This window comes from Ursus maritimus, unplaced genomic scaffold (genome assembly GCF_017311325.1).
Source record: "Ursus maritimus isolate PB19 unplaced genomic scaffold, ASM1731132v1 scaffold_4, whole genome shotgun sequence".
NCBI lineage: Eukaryota > Metazoa > Chordata > Mammalia > Carnivora > Ursidae > Ursus > Ursus maritimus.
The window spans coordinates 10,422,266-10,437,261 of NW_024426552.1; the positions used below are offsets into that span (position 1 = coordinate 10,422,266).

The window sequence follows — 14,996 nt, forward strand, 5'->3', positions numbered from 1 at the left end:
TCATAAGGTATGGGGACACGTGGTGACTACACTCAGCGTGGCGAGCACTGCATAATGTGTAGACTTGTCCAATCACGGTGTTGTGCACCTGAAACGAATATAACATTGGATGTCAATTATACTTAAATATTTTTTTTAAAAATCTGGTATACCGGGGCGCCTGGGTGGCTAAGTCGTTGGGCGTCTGCCTTCGGCTCAGGGCGTGATCCTGGCGTTATGGGATCGAGCCCCACATCAGGCTCCTCCGCTATGAGCCTGCTTCTTCCTCTCCCACTCCCCTGCTTGTGTTCCCTCTCTCGCTGGCTGTCTCTATCTCTGTCAAATAAATAAATAAAATCTTTAAAAAAAAAAATCTGGTATACCGAAAAACAGCAACGGAGGGTACCCAGTAGGACAAATAGAACGGAGCCCTCTCTCGGCGTTAGGTAATCAGCGTCTCCTGCAGTTGTCTTGCCTAAAGGAATAATGGATTATCCCTGAATGGCTTTTGCACTTCAACAAGAATAGCAAACAAAGGAACAGCTACCAGGACAGGACACAACTTCCTGTAGAGGAGCGAGGTGATGACATACGGCAGTAGGGACCCCAGGCCAGATCAGTGGTATAACGCGATGGTATTTTTTTTTATTTAAATGCAAATTTAGGAAACTTTGTCCTGTATCTTCCTGGTTAACAAGAAACCTGACCCACATCAACTCGCTAATTTTCCCACTTGCCCTGTTTTCCCACTGAGATGGGAAGGTAAGCCTGCATTACTAACTGAAATCTCGGGCTTCACAAGCTTTGCCCTCAAAGCAGCCTATCATTCTGCATCGGTGAAGGGAAACAGAAGAATCAACCAGGAGGACACAAAATCCTATCAGGTATAAATTAGGAAGGGTTGGCCTTAAGCTTCAAAAGCGAGAAAATCAGAGTCAGAATAAAAAAACAGGGGCGCCTGGGTGGCACAGCGGTTAAGCGTCTGCCTTCGGCTCAGGGCGTGATCCCGGCGTTCTGGGATCGAGCCCCACATCGGGCTCCTCCGCTATGAGCCTGCTTCTTCCTCTCCCGCTCCCCCTGCTTGTGTTCCCTCTCTCGCTGGCTGTCTCTATCTCTGTCAAATAAATAAATAAAATCTTTAAAAAAAAAAAAGAATAAAAAAACAAACAAAAACAAAATGCGCAGAGTCTAGTAAAATGACAAAAGGCTAGTGGAACTATGCTGGGGAAGGTAAGGACCCCAAGTGTAACAATTAGACTTTATTTTGCATTTCCTTGCAGGCTCGGAGGAGCTCCCTACAAGTTCAAGGGTTCCTAGGTCACCGATAATAAATGTGCTGCACGTTGAAGTTCTTTGTCAGTGAGCAGAGACACGCAGTACCAATCTGCAGATGTTCACAATTTAAAAGGCGAGGTTTGGGGGCTTCAGACATTACAGAATTATCTGGAGGCTTTATTAGTCCCTAGGACTATAGTCTATGCCCTGGCCTGACCCACACAACAGGGAAGGCAGGTGGCCTGAGGCCAAGGGGATCAGCTGCTCTCCAGACACGGAGCAACAGCAAACGGGCCGGCCAAGGCTGACGCTGACACCCTGGCTTTATTATAAGGAAGTCTTTTCTGTGCCACATGCTTTTTTTGGCAAATATTGTAACTCCCTCCCCACCCTCACCCCTGGGAAAAGAGAAGGAGGGGCCTATACTATTTCAGGATTCCCTGACCCTGACTCTTCAGCTCAAAAAAGACAGTGAGCCAGAGACCAGCCTCACAGAGTTGCCCACAAACCAGTCGAGGAGCAAACCCTTCCAAGGCTCCTGTTTCTAAAAGGGGCCGTGATGATGAGCAGCCAGGAAACCGATGTCCCTAATTTGTTGCAAATCATACTGTGGCCGCAGAAATCCAATGTCGGGGTGATGAGTCACTTCATCTGCCCCATGGAGACAGACATGCCGACGCAAGAGGGGAGGCTGGGGTTTTCTAAAGACGTTCATTTATTGTCCCAAATCCAAACTAGGCAAGTCCAGTTCCTGCAGAATTGCTGTATTTCGGGGCGCCTGGGCGGCTCAGTCGGTTAAGTGTCTGCCTTCGGCTCAGGTCATGATCTCAGGGCCCTGGGATCGAGCCCCGAGTCGGGCTCTCAGCAGGGAGTCTGCTTCTCCTTCTCCCCTCTCCCGCAGCTCATGCTCTCTCAATCTCTCTCTCTCAAATAAATAAATACAATCTTTAAAAACAATTGCTGTATTTTGGTTTTATGTTGAGGGCCAAAATAAGGCTTGGGAAGCTGGAATTCAGAAAGAGAGGCCACAAAAATACTCCTATTTGCATAGACGAACTTGAAAATATTGCGCTCTAGGATGCCGTAGCTAATTAACAACGCGGGAAAAGACAAGCGCTCTCCCTTTCAGGAAGAATACAGAAAGGGAAGGGGATCTGGCTGTGAGACGGGGGATGCCGGCCGTCAACCAGAGGTTGCTCCTGGGCACCTGGATATCCAGGCACGTTCCGCCCTCATCCACCGTAAGCCTGGGCAGGAGCAGAGAAGGCCCTCGCCCTGCTCCAACCCCCAGGTCTGGGAGTTTGGGAGAAACAAGGGTCCAGATGCCCCCGCTGGAACCCCAAACAAGCTCCCGTGACCCATTTATAGGAAAGAAGGGGACAGTCTTCTGTAGGAAGAAGGAAGAAGAAGCCTGTCTCGCCCCATGACCGCAGAGCCAGAATCAGGGTGACTGCTCAAAGGGGAGACACGCGTCTGTTCGGAGGGTGGGGGGAGACCGAGGAGCATCATTTTATGCTGCACGAAGGTGAGTCAAAAATCAAAAAGCACCAGGGAAACATCACAGCCAACAAATGCACCGGTCTGAAAGCTTTTGCCAAACCCAGGGAAGTGAACCCAAAAGAAAAATCTCCAGTAGCCACAAGCTCCAGGGAAGGCCGCGGACAGCCACATAGCACAGAGCCACGGACACGTTCATCCTCCAGGCTACGCTGGGGGTTTAGCGCCCCCGGAGTGGTGCCAAGCAACTCTGGGGGACACCAACATCAATCCCCCCGACCCAGACAGTTCTCAGAAAAAGGAAGAACTTCAGACCCCTCAATGCACCAAATGAGAAGCTTGCAAGAGCACCTTCCATAGAAGAAAATGAGCCAGAAATGAGGACTGGCAGAAAATGATCGTAAAAAATAATATTCAGAATGGATGGTGTAATGCAAGCCGTGTGCTTTGAAACGTAAAGACCTTGGAAGCGCTCTCTGGTTTTATTTTGTACCCACTTCCCCATCCCCAAAGGAAAACCATTCCTCTTCACCGAAATCCCTGCTAATACCGATTAACTCAGCCTTCTCTGCAGATCACTGCCTTCCCCACAACACACCTCTGTTGGGTTGTGCGTGGAGTACTGACTTCTTCCCAAGAGTGGGTCTGACCGCGACCACTAGAGGGGCGGGAAACCAAAGTGGAGGTGAAAAATCCAGAAATGGAGTCCCTTCTCTCGGCTCTCCCCTCTCCCACATGGAAGAAACAAGGAGGACAAGGGCTTTAGAGATGGGAGTACAGGCAAGTTTTCCCTCCGGCAAGGGAGGGACAACAGAGTGAGCCCTTTGGTCTCCCTGTGAACCACCAGGGAGCTGTCCCACCCCTGCCCTGTACTGATGGCAACTTTATAAAAGTGGCCCAAGGAAAATTGGACAACCACATGCAGAAGAATGAAGCTGGACCGTTTTCTTACACCATACACAAAAATAGACTCGAAATGGATGACAGACCTACATGTGAGGCAAGTATCCAACAAAATCCTAGAGGAGAACATAGGCTGCAAACTCTGTGACCTCGGCCACAGCAACTTCCTGCTAGACATGTCTCCAAAGGCCAGGGAAGCAAAGGCAAAAATGAACTATTGGGACTTCACAAGATAAAGCACTTTTGCTCAGCAAAGGAAACAGTCGACAAAACCAAAAGATGACCTGCGTAATGTGAGAAGATACTTGCAAATGTCCTGTCAGAGAAAGGGCTAGTAGCCAAGATCTATAAAGACCTTACCAAACTCGACGCCCAAAGAACAAATAATCCAGTCAAGAAATGGGCAGAAGACATGAACAGACGTTTCTCCAAAGAAGACGTACAAATGACCAACAGACACATGGAAAAACACTCCACATCACTGGGCATCAGGGAAATACAAATCAAAACCACAATGAGCTACCACCTCACACGGGTCAGAATGGCTAAATTAACCAGTCAGGACACAACGGATGTTGGCGAGGATGTGGAGAAAGAGGAGCCCTCCTACACTGTTGGTGGGAATGCAAGCTGCTGCAGCCATATATAATGGAATATTACTCAGCCATCAAAAAGAATGCAATCCTGCCATTTGCAATGACATGGCTGGAGCTAGAGGGTATTATGCTAAGTGAAGTAAGTCAATCCAAGAAATACAATTACCATACGATCTCACTCACGTGTGGAATTTAAGAAACAAAAGAGAGGAGCATAGCGGAAGGGAGGGAAAAATAAAATAAGGTGAAATCACAGAGGAAGACAAACCATGAGAGACTCCTAACTCTAGGAAACAAACTGAGGGTTGCTAGAGGGGAGGTGGGTGGGCAAATGGGGTAACTGGGTGACGGGCAGTAAGGAGGGCACATGAGTGATATAATGAGCACTGGGTATTATATATAATTGATGAATCACTGAACTCTACCTCTGAAACTAATAATACAGTATATGTTAATTAATTGAATTTAAATTAAAAAACAAAAATTAAAATAAATAAATACATACACACATAAAAGTGCCCCACGTTATTAGAAAGACAAGTTCTATGGGAATAAAAACCGCTGCTCTATTTTCGGGCCCCTGGGTCGGCTCTCACTTGTTGCTGAAATAAAGGCATCTACACAGATACAAACAAAAGAGCCTTCGAGGGATTAAAGGTGGGGAAGGATTTGCTGGGTCTTGGGTATGGGACCGGAAGCGGCCTACACGGCTCAGCTTGTCCAGCTCCCCCTTGAGCACCATCTGAACCAGACCCGCTCTGGTTCCCTGGACTCCATTTCTGTCCCAGTCCACACCAAGTGCCCAGGGCCCTGGACACAGCGACCCTCCGCCTATTGGCAGGAGAAGAGGGAGCTGCGAGGGGAGTGGTGTCACGCTGGCTTGCCCATGAGTTTGTTCAGTAAGGGAAAGATCTACTCGACAAAATAAGGCTCAAGGGTAAAAATGACACCAAACACTGCGTGCCGTCAACCAGAAAACACAAAACCCCCTTCCGAAAGGAAAAGTTGCAGGAAAAGAATAGAGGAAGATTTTCTTTTTTGGAATTTGGGATGCTTAATGCTTGCTGAGCCAATGAGTGAACACAGGCGTCGATCCATAGATCAGTGATCCCCCAAACACACTGATGGTTAGCACCCCAACCACAGCGCGAACAGAAGCATTACTGAATGCTTTAACTTGCCGACATATTCTCAAGGTCTAGGGGACAGCGACAATGGGGCAAGAAGAGAGACCCAACCAGGGTAGGGTCAAGTTCTGGAATGCTGCTTGCTCGACTCTACTCCTGACCTAGTTTTGGATACCCATTGTGTGGAGAACATTCTGGAATTCCACCTACGATGGATAGTGTGGGAGGAATCCAGAGCTCTACACTCACTTCACACATCGTTCTCGAGGCGTAAGTTGAATAATTTCGGGGGATTTTTAACTCTTTCCATGTTTATTCAGATGCTATCAGTGCAGGAAGTCACAACTTAATAATACTCTCCAAACCCTGAATGGCTAATCAACCTAATTCGTCAGAATCAGGTATGCCCACAGGTTTGTAGTTCTGAAAATCTGGACTCCACATTTAAAAAAACAAATTCATTACTGAAATATGACTCACTGATACCTTTTAGGGGGAAGGACATTCTTTAAAAGGAAACTTCATTCCTGGGAAAGACGATGTGAGTTGAATTGATACATTGACTGAGTTTCCCGTGGAAACAATGACACAACAGAAGATTATTTTCTTTGCCAAGAACTAATGAAACAACTTTTACAGAAATGCCCAAAAAACACAAAATTGGGGAAGGAGCATCCTATGAAAAATAAAGTGTTCTAAAAGCTATATAAACCCCTTCAGCGGGCGACAGAGACAACAGGCGGGGAAAACCAACAGAAAGTGACAGAGAGAGTGCGAGTCCCTAATGCACTAAGCTCTGGCCTCATTTCCCCATTTCTGTAAGGTGCAAAGGAACCGGGAAAGCAGCTTCATCGGGGGCAATTCTGACCCTGCAGCCCTCAGAATCTGATACCTGGGCTCCGTTGCTGGAATTTCTACTCTTGAGCTTCCCTTAAACTGTGGGAAACCAGTCTTACTGTGACTTAGTCAAAAGTCGAGCCCTTTGCGGAGGACTGATGGTTTTGCTGCCTGCACATTAGGCTTCTCTCAGCTCGGCATCACCATCTCCCGTCTTCCTGTACGGCCCGTGCCAGCGAAGGAGAAGCCGCACTGGTCCTTCCCCCACCTCTTGGTGCAGGATGGAGCCAGGCAGCGTGGGGTGGGGGAGCAGGCCACCTGCAGATGGGAGGGAGGAGGGCCCGCGGGGAGCGGAGCAGAAAGCCGGACCGTGCCCCTGCTGGACTCCTGTTATCACCCCCGATTACAGTGCCAAGGTGACTGCCAAGGTCAATAGAAAGGGCTGCATCAGCTGCTTGCAGGCAAGAAGCCAACGACCGCAATGATTCCAGCTGTACCATTGCCAAGACTACTGTGCAGTAGAGACCATCTGCAAGGCTTCTGGTCTTTAACTGTTCCCAAGGCTGAAGGAACGCTAACTGGACGGGAAACCGCCCCTCCTGCCCATTGTCTCGTCTCACACCTTCCCTCTTCTGCCACCTAGCGGAGCAGCAAGTCGATCAGCGAAGACGGCGACAATCCACAAGCCCTGGGACGGAAGGAAGGCTCCTCGCAGAAGAGGAGTCGAACGGAGAGGTCCTCTCTTTCCCCACACCTCTGACCACCGAAGAGAAAGGCCATTTATGCCCCTCATTTTCTGATCTTTCTGGTAGTTTATTTTTATTCTAGCATATGCCATGACACAAAGATTACCCATCCCGCTTCTTGTAAGCCTATCAAGGAAAAATGTATCGTAAGTGCAGCAAGGCCTCATTTAGAAAAGAAAATGTGAGTATTTTCTTTTCTTAAATAAATACAAGCCTGTACTACCGATAACGCTTTCAAAATTGACTTTGCCCGTCCAACCAATGGTTTAGGCTGTCCATCCCCAGTGGGGTGGAGGGATGGGCCCATTGTCTGCACTTGATTAATATATTGTGTTTATGAAGTCCCTCGCTGCAGGTCACCAAAAAAAAAAAAAAAAAAATATGCTCTATTTTGAAACGTGCTTCTCGCTCTTCCATAGACTTAGAACTTAAGAACAACTGAAGTCACCGTTCTACTTAGAGCCTAAGAAATATATTCTAGATCTTAAAACTTTGAAACATAGATCTGAACCTTTCAAAAAGCCTATTCATCCTGAAAACGTTCCCAAGTATATATAGTATTTATTCTTTTCAACCGTCGTGACAATCAATGTATTATTAGATGGATTAGGGGGTTGGCCACCCCCGACCCATGTAGCTTAGTCACTGAATCAAACTGCTCTTAGCTTTAAATTCTGGCCAAAGGCTTAGTTGTGTTAGCATTCATTGTCACAGTAGGTGGAACCGTCATAAGAAGTACTCGGACGAACAAAATAGACCTTACTACTTATCCTCATATATGAATTATGCTTTAAAAACACCAGGGCTATTTTTAATCCTTATTTAATAATATGGCCTGATACCAACTGAAGCTTTTACACGGACATGAAAAGCTTATTTCCTTGTAAAATTCTCACAAGGAATTATTACAACAAAGGAACATCTTGTTCCGGAAAGCCTGCTTAATAATGCAGCCTGTTTTTATATACCCTGGTGGTTTGCGTTCTTGAATGGCTGAGAATATTCCAGTCCCTATAGTGACCGCAGAGGGAAAAAATGCACGCAGCAAACAGACGAACCGGCCAAGGGGAGCCTTCCTTTCGTTTGTACTGACCACTCCTGGACTTGGACTTGCCTTAAGCCCCTCTGTCCCTCTCACCACGGCCCTGGCTTTTGACCCACCCAGATTTCACCAGCTTAGAAGAGACATAAGCCATACCTCCCAGTTACCCACAGCCAAGGAACAAATTACCCCAAATGCAGCAGGGAGTGCTGCTTTGCTGTGTCTCGTGATTTCATCCGTCAGGAATCAGGACAAGGCCTCCCACTAGGTGACCCTTCTGTTCCACGTGGCATTGACAAAGGTCATTCAATGGTGTCCAGCTGGTGGGTGGGCTCATCTCAGGGGTCCAAGGCAGCCTCACGCACTTGTCTAGGGTCTCGGCAGCATGGCTGGAAGGCTGGGCTCAGCTGCCATTGTCAGATGGAGCGCCTACGTGTAGCCCCTCCGGCAGGTGGCTGCAAGAGGGTCAGTGAACAAGGCAGGCGCCGCAGAAGGCTTTTCTAGTGAAAACCACACAGCCTCACTCGCTCCCACCGTATTCTGCTGGTGACCAGGCAGTCACGGGGGTCTGGCCAGATTCAGAGGGAAGACAGACACTCAGACCCCATTTCTCAATGAGAGGAGGTCAAAGAACTTGCAGCCCCCTTTAACCCAGCCCGCGATGATGGGATTTCAGGGTGTGCCGAAATGCTCAAATCCTGTGTTTATAGATCCAGTTCTTTACTACCTTGACCTGGTTTAAGGAAATTTCAGCAGTGCCTCAGGGCAGCGGAGTTAGGTTTTTTACACCCAGTGATGGGCAGAGCGCCGTCCCTGCTGCATTTCCCGCAGCAACTAGAGAGACACAGCAATCATACTCTATTGCTGCTGTTCACGACGCAGTCATACGATATTGCTTAAAGGGGCAGGTAACAAAAAGAAAATGTGCCCCTCGTATCTGATGTCTTAATACCTCTGAATTTTCTTAAGCATCGAATTCTCTGTAGAGTCAAATGACACAAAGAAGCCATTGAGTTGCAACCCCAAACTTCGTCCAGTCTGCCCGTTTATGGGAAGAGAGTCAAAGGCATCCCAGCCTGGAGCTCAAACAAGGGAACAAAGTTGGGGTGGAGATTAAGTCGGTCCAAGAGATCCAAGAGTCTTCGAACTCACTGCCTCCCTGACCCCAAAGTCACCAAAAAAGTGTTAATTTCCCTCATTTAGGAAGAAATTCCCGTGTCCCCGGATCTCCAAATCAGTAACGCTTTTATTCTGTGTGGCCTTTGGGGCACGTGATGTCGGTGATGTGCGGAGTGTGTCAGACCCGCCTGCGGCTGTGGTCCGAGGCGTCCCACCAGAACCCGTCGTGTGCCCCCACTCGGGGAAGAGAACCGTGACCCCCCACCTGATTCCTCTTCCCCCACCCACTCTGGCCAGGGGTGGGCCTAGGGTACCCAGGGGGTGCTGCTGGGGGTGCATAAGGGGGCTCTTCCTACTGGACCGCAGCATCCTAAGCCCCCAGGAAGGTTAGAAAAACACAAAGATAAAGCCTTGGACAGAGAGGGTCTGGGTTTCCTCCTCCCTCAGTGGCTGGCTGCCCTTCCAGGGAAGAGGCCTACTGGCCAGAAGGCAGAATCGCACAGCTCTGTGAAAGGGGACCCAAGCCTCTTGTGACTCTGGGACCGCTCAGGATCCCCACACTCAGCGAGTCTGTACTTAATTGGCACGGTGTCCCTTCTCCTTTGTAAGAATAAATGGCTGCTTCGTAAGATGGCAGAGAAATGACTCCAGAAAGGGTACATGGAGTGGCCCGGATCTCAGTCCAAGGCCCTCCTTGCCCGTGTGTTGTAATTACGGTAATTATGCGGTATCGACATTTGCTGTGGGAAATGCAGCAGGGACGGCGCTCTGCCCATCACTGGGTATAAAAAAAACCTAACTCCGCTGCCCTGAGGCGCTGCTGAAATTTCCTTAAACCAGGTCAAGGTAGTAAAGAACTGGATCTATAAACACAGGATTTGAGCATTTCGGCACACCCTGAAATCCCATCATCGCAGGCTGGGTTAAAGGGGGCTGCAAGTTCTTTGACCTCCTCTCATTGAGAAATGGGGTCTGAGTGTCTGTCTTCCCTCTGAATCTGGCCAGACCCCCGTGACTGCCTGGTCACCAGCAGAATACGGTGGGAGCGAGTGAGGCTGTGTGGTTTTCACTAGAAAAGCCTTCTGCGGCGCCTGCCTTGTTCACTGACCCTCTTGCAGCCACCTGCTGGAGGGGCTACACGTAGGCGCTCCATCTGACAATGGCGGCTGAGCCCAGCCTTCCAGCCATGCTGCCGAGACCCTAGACAAGTGCGTGAGGCTGCCTTGGACCCCTGAGATGGGCCCACCACCAGCTGGACACCACTCAGTGACCTCTGTCTCTCTCCCCCGTTTTTTGTTCTTCTGCTGTATTCTTTACTACAGTCTCCGCCATAGAAACAGAAAGCCAAAGACGATTTGCAACATGCTCAGAACTTTAACAGCTGTTCAATTACGGTGCTCAGACACAAGCCAAGGTCTGTGAATGTAATGTGATGATGTGTAAGGCATTGCTAACTTAGATGGAAAGAATTTATGAGATTATAAAATTTACATTCTACAAAATACATTATTAACAACTGACCACCCAATTCTTTTTACCTGATGCAGTAGGCATGCTTGTACATTGCTCATGCACTTTCCCATTCATGGTGCACAGCACAATCTTCCAAAGGGAAGGGACAGCCGCAGAGGGCAGAGCTTGGGCTGTCAGAGATCTAGAGGCCAAATCCCCGCCCCCCTTTAAAGCTCACTGTGCAACCTGCCATCCTGCACCTCCGACCTGTTCCAGCACACACCCCCCTGTGGTCCCCTTCCTCACACTGCACTCTAGCCATTTCCTTCTGGATCACTCTGTAGACTGAAAGCTCTAGAAAAGATCACTCTGTTGGCTGAAAGCTCTAGAAAAGCGAGGGCTCTGTTCATCACTGTTTGTGGCTGTTGTACCCCAGCCCCAAGCACAATGTCTGATACTTAGCAGGCACTCAATAAATATTTGCTTTAAACAGCCACTTGGGTCCAAAACACCGCCAAGCCCAAAAGGAGAAGACACAGTGAGTTGGGTGTAGAGTCCATAAACTTAGTAAAAATCTGGAATTAGAAGATATTTCTAATCTGACGATTTCTTACACACACATATCAAATTAGACTTACCCTTGTGGGCTGAGTAAGTATATATCAACCATTGTCCATACGGCTGTCCCCTGAGAAGCTACCAAAGTATCTCTCCGAATGATCTTTGATATTTGAGTATTTCAGTTTCCCCCTCCCACTAATTAACATAAGCTCTGAGTAGTTTTCCACAATTCACTGGATCTCTACGAATAGGATTTGCCATCATCATTCTCTATAAATTTTGGCTGGTTCTTTCAACAGATGGAGACACAAACAGAACGTCTGACTAGGAGACAACCTCAGAAACAATATTTCGATATCACTCTAGCACAGGTGATTACTTTTCACCCTGGTTTTTATTTGTGGGGCTCAAATTCATCCCGATAGATGGCATGCCAAGATCAAAGTGACATATCTTACCTGTTCAGATGGAGCAGTGTGGCATGAAACGATCCTGCTATCTATATATTTTAAACCTTGTTTTGAGTGGGAATTCTTACCACGTGAGAAAGAATGCAATTCTCCAAGGGCACGCACTTGATAAAATGCAAACTTCTAATTAAAAAGAAAAAGAGAAAGGCAGGACTTGAAATACCTAATCCCTCAGGACTCAAGAAGTTATAGAATATACTAAGGGCCTCAGAGGGGTGGGGGTGGGGGAATGGGATAGACTGATGATGGGTAGTAAGGAGGGCACGTATTGCATGGTGCACTGGGTGTTATATGCAACTAATGAAGCATCGAACTTTACATCAGAAACCAGGGATGTACTGTATGGTGACTAACATAATATAATAAAAAATCATTTAAAAAAAAAAGAAGTTATAGAATATAAAGTAAAGCAGAGAATTTAAAGAGTCTAGTAACTAATGAATTGTTGAACACTACATCAAAAACTAATGAGGGATTATATGTTGGCTAACTGAACATAATAATAAAAGTAAATAAATAAGCAAATGCAAAAAAAAAAGATTCTAGTAAACGAAGTTGGAGATTCTAAGAGCTTGGTCACAACCTATGCTTTGTTTTTCTGTGTATCAATTCCAAGAAGTGACTAAGACTAAGAGGATAAATTACTCCAGTAGAAATAGTCAAAACAGTCCCATAAAAATATATGAAACCCACGTGACAGACAATGGTCTAATTTCTTTAATATAAAAATCAGGAAGAATAAGGCCAAATGTAGATTTGAAAAATGGGCAAAGGACATAAGCAAGCTGCTCACGGAAAAAAGATATCAACAGTTTCAGATGTATAAAAGCATACTCAGTCTCGCACACACTAAAAGAGATGTGAATTAAATGACAATGGGCATCATTTTTCACCTCTCAGCTTCAAAAAGCTTAAGAAAACTCTCAGTGGGGAAGGTTGGGGAAATCAATATGGCCCCCATATTGTGTCCGAGGGACATTATGTGGTGGAACCCCCGAAGAGGAAATTTGGTAAAGGTTATCAAAATCTTAAACAGGCATATCCTTTTCCATAGCAATGTCATTTCTAAGAATTGTGCTTCCATATGTGATTTCACTGTGGAGAGACATTCACTACAGCAGGGTTTAACATCCAAAAGAGGAAACCACCTAGGGGCGCCTGGGCGGCACAGCGGTTAAGCGTTTGCCTTCGGCTCAGGGCGTGATCCCAGCATTATGGGATCGAGCCCCGCATCAGGCTCTTCCACTATGAGCCTGCTTCTTCCTCTCCCACTCCCCCTGCTTGTGCTCCCTCTCTCGCTGGCTGTCTCTATCTCTGTCGAATAAATAAATAAAATCTTTAAAAAAAAAAAAAAGAGGAAACCACCTAAACATCCACCTGTGGGAGACTGACTATAGAGTATACCAATCACTAGAAAAGTATGAAATTTTTAACAAGAATTTGATAAGGCTACAGGTACCAACAGGGAATGATTTCTAAGATACACTATTAAGTAAAGAAAGCAAGATGTAATTCAAATGTATTTCCAGTGTACTACTTTTTATGAAAAAAGAAAAAAGGTGGGTGCAATATTTTCTTAAAAATATGTCCACAAATCCTCAACTTTCCCTTTGAAAGGTGGAGTTTAATTTCAATCTCCTTGAGAATTGGACTTAGTGAATAAAATAAGACAGAAGTGACAGTGTGTGGTTTCTTCTCTCTTGGATCCGTGCTCTGGGGAAAGCCAGATGTCATGTTGTGTGCACACCAAAGAAGTCCATGGAGAGAGCCCCAAGTGGTGAGGAACTGAACCTCTTGCCAACAGACGTGTGAGTCAATCATGTTGGAAGTGAATCCACCCCCCCACTGCTACCCCAACCAATCCTTCAGATGAGACCACAGCCCTGCCAATATCTTGACTGCAACCTCATGAGCCAAAACTACCCAACCAAGTTGATCCCAAATTCCCGACACAGAGAAGCTGTGAATAACAAATGTTTGTTGTTTAGAGTGCTAAATCTTAGAGTAATTTATTACACAGTGTTAGACAATTAATACACTGAGAATATTTCCATGTAAGCTTGCATATGTACAGAATATCTCTGGAAAGATATTCAGTGGCTATTTCCAGGAAGAAAAACTGAGAGGCTGGACCTCGGGGAAAGAAAAAGACTTCCTGGGTATTTCCTGGGTATTTACCCCAAAGATACAGACGTAGTGAAGAGAAGGGCCATATGCACCCCAATGTTCATAGCAGCATTGTCCACAATAGCTAAAGCGTGGAAGGAGCCAAGATGCCCTTCAACAGATGACTGGATTAAGAAGATGTGGTCCATATATACAATGGAATATTACTCAGCCATCAAAAAGAACAATTTCTCAACATTTCCTGCAACATGGATGGTACTGGAGGAGATAATGCTAAGTGAAATAAGTCAAGCAGAGAAAGACAATTATCATATGGTTTCACTCATTTATGGAACATAAGAAGTAGGAAGATTGGTAGGAGAAGAAAGGGAAGAAGAAAGGGGGGTAAACAGAAGGGGGAATGAACCATGAGAGACTATGGACTCTGGGAAACAAACTGAGGGCTTCAGAGGGGAGGGGGTGGGGGACTGGGATAGGCCGGTGATGGGTATTAAGGAGGGCACATATTGCATGGTGCACTGGGTGTTATACACAAGTAATAAATCATGGAACTTTTCAAAAATAAATAAATAAATTTTTAAAAAATGAAAAAAAAGACTTCCTTTTCATTTCATTACATTGCATTGTATCTTTTTACATTTATGATCTGCTTTATTTCAATCTCACCTAAATCAAGATTAGGGATTTCATAGAAAAATAACATTTCCAACAATATGCATAAGACACTTAGTGTCTTAAAGATTTTTCACTATGATCGACACTGCTGATTCTTTACTCGACAGTCATTCTCTTTCTTCCTTGCTAAACAGAACTCCGATTTTGTGCCAGAGGCGATGTATCTAGTCCCGGGTCATGAATCAAAGGAGGTTGAAGCTATGGGTCAGCAAACCTTGTCTTAAAGGGCCCGACAATAAATATTTCAGGCTTTGCAGACTCCAGATGAAAATGGAATTGGATACCGTCTCCCTATGGGTAGGAGAATGGGTTGCCGGAAGACACGTTGATGTCTTTAGAAGTTGTCTATATTGTGGAGAAAGAATCTTCCCCCACCCCCAACTATGGCCAAATACAAAGCCCAGTTTATGAATCAGCATTCTGTCAGGGATAAAAAGCAGAAGAAATTAATGATGGAAAAGGAGTTTAGGAGATTTAAACATCCAACTCCCGGACTCTCAGAGAAACTTTTCTTTGCTGAATCTCACAGGAGCTCAGAGACTGCCTAGAGCAAAGACAGCCTAGTTTCAAAAATCTGGAAGAACATGTAC

The 14,996-nt window shown here is 46.2% G+C and overlaps 1 protein-coding gene across 1 annotated transcript in view; it reads right to left on the bottom strand.

The window, feature by feature from the left end:
* Window positions 1-14,996, bottom strand: part of CLIC6 (chloride intracellular channel 6) — a 44,193-nt gene that overhangs the window by 22,268 nt on the left and 6,929 nt on the right. The window lies entirely within an intron of this gene.